This window comes from Austrofundulus limnaeus, unplaced genomic scaffold (genome assembly GCF_001266775.1).
Source record: "Austrofundulus limnaeus strain Quisiro unplaced genomic scaffold, Austrofundulus_limnaeus-1.0 Scaffold531, whole genome shotgun sequence".
Classification (NCBI taxonomy): domain Eukaryota; kingdom Metazoa; phylum Chordata; class Actinopteri; order Cyprinodontiformes; family Rivulidae; genus Austrofundulus; species Austrofundulus limnaeus.
In genome coordinates this window covers 80,902-81,629 of record NW_013952933.1, presented here as the reverse complement: position 1 = coordinate 81,629, position 728 = coordinate 80,902, and positions in this window count along the sequence as shown.

The window sequence follows — 728 nt, the reverse complement described above, 5'->3', positions numbered from 1 at the left end:
ATATTAGTGCCGCTGCAGACTATGGAAGGATATTAGTGCCGCTGCAGACTATGGAAGGATATTAGTGCCGCTGCAGGCTATGGAAAGATATTAGTGCCGCTGCAGGCTATGGAAGGATATTAGTGCCACTGCAGTATATGGAAGGATATTAGTGCCACTGCAGTATATGGAAGGATATTAGTGCCGCTGCAGTATATGGAAGGATATTAGTGCCAATATTATAAAAAAATAAAGTACTCTGTGTTTCAAATTTATCTTTAAGTTTAATGTTATTATTCTAAATATAAAAGCCAAATATGAGTTTGAAAGTTACATTAGTTTATGTTATAAGTGAATATTTTACATTTTAAAGTAAGCATGAGTTTGAAAGTCAATATTATTTTAAACTTTATTCGTTTCATTTAAAAAAAAAACACAATTACTACTGTCGTGGTATGAAGGCAGAAACACGTTGGAATAATGCCAGAAAAGTCTGCGTGTGTGGTCGTAATAAATGATTTAATTCTGAGCAACGAACAAACAGGACCCAATCAGGAAGTTCTGTTGGCTCGTCGCTCAGAATTAAATCGTTTATTACGAACATACACGCAGACTTTTCTGGCATTATTCCGACGTGTTTCTGCCTTCATACCACGACAGAAATTAGCGTTGTCGGCAGAGACCACTAGGAGAGCGACGGACCAAGGCCACATTGCAGGTGGACTGATATGAGTGAGCAAGGACTGGAC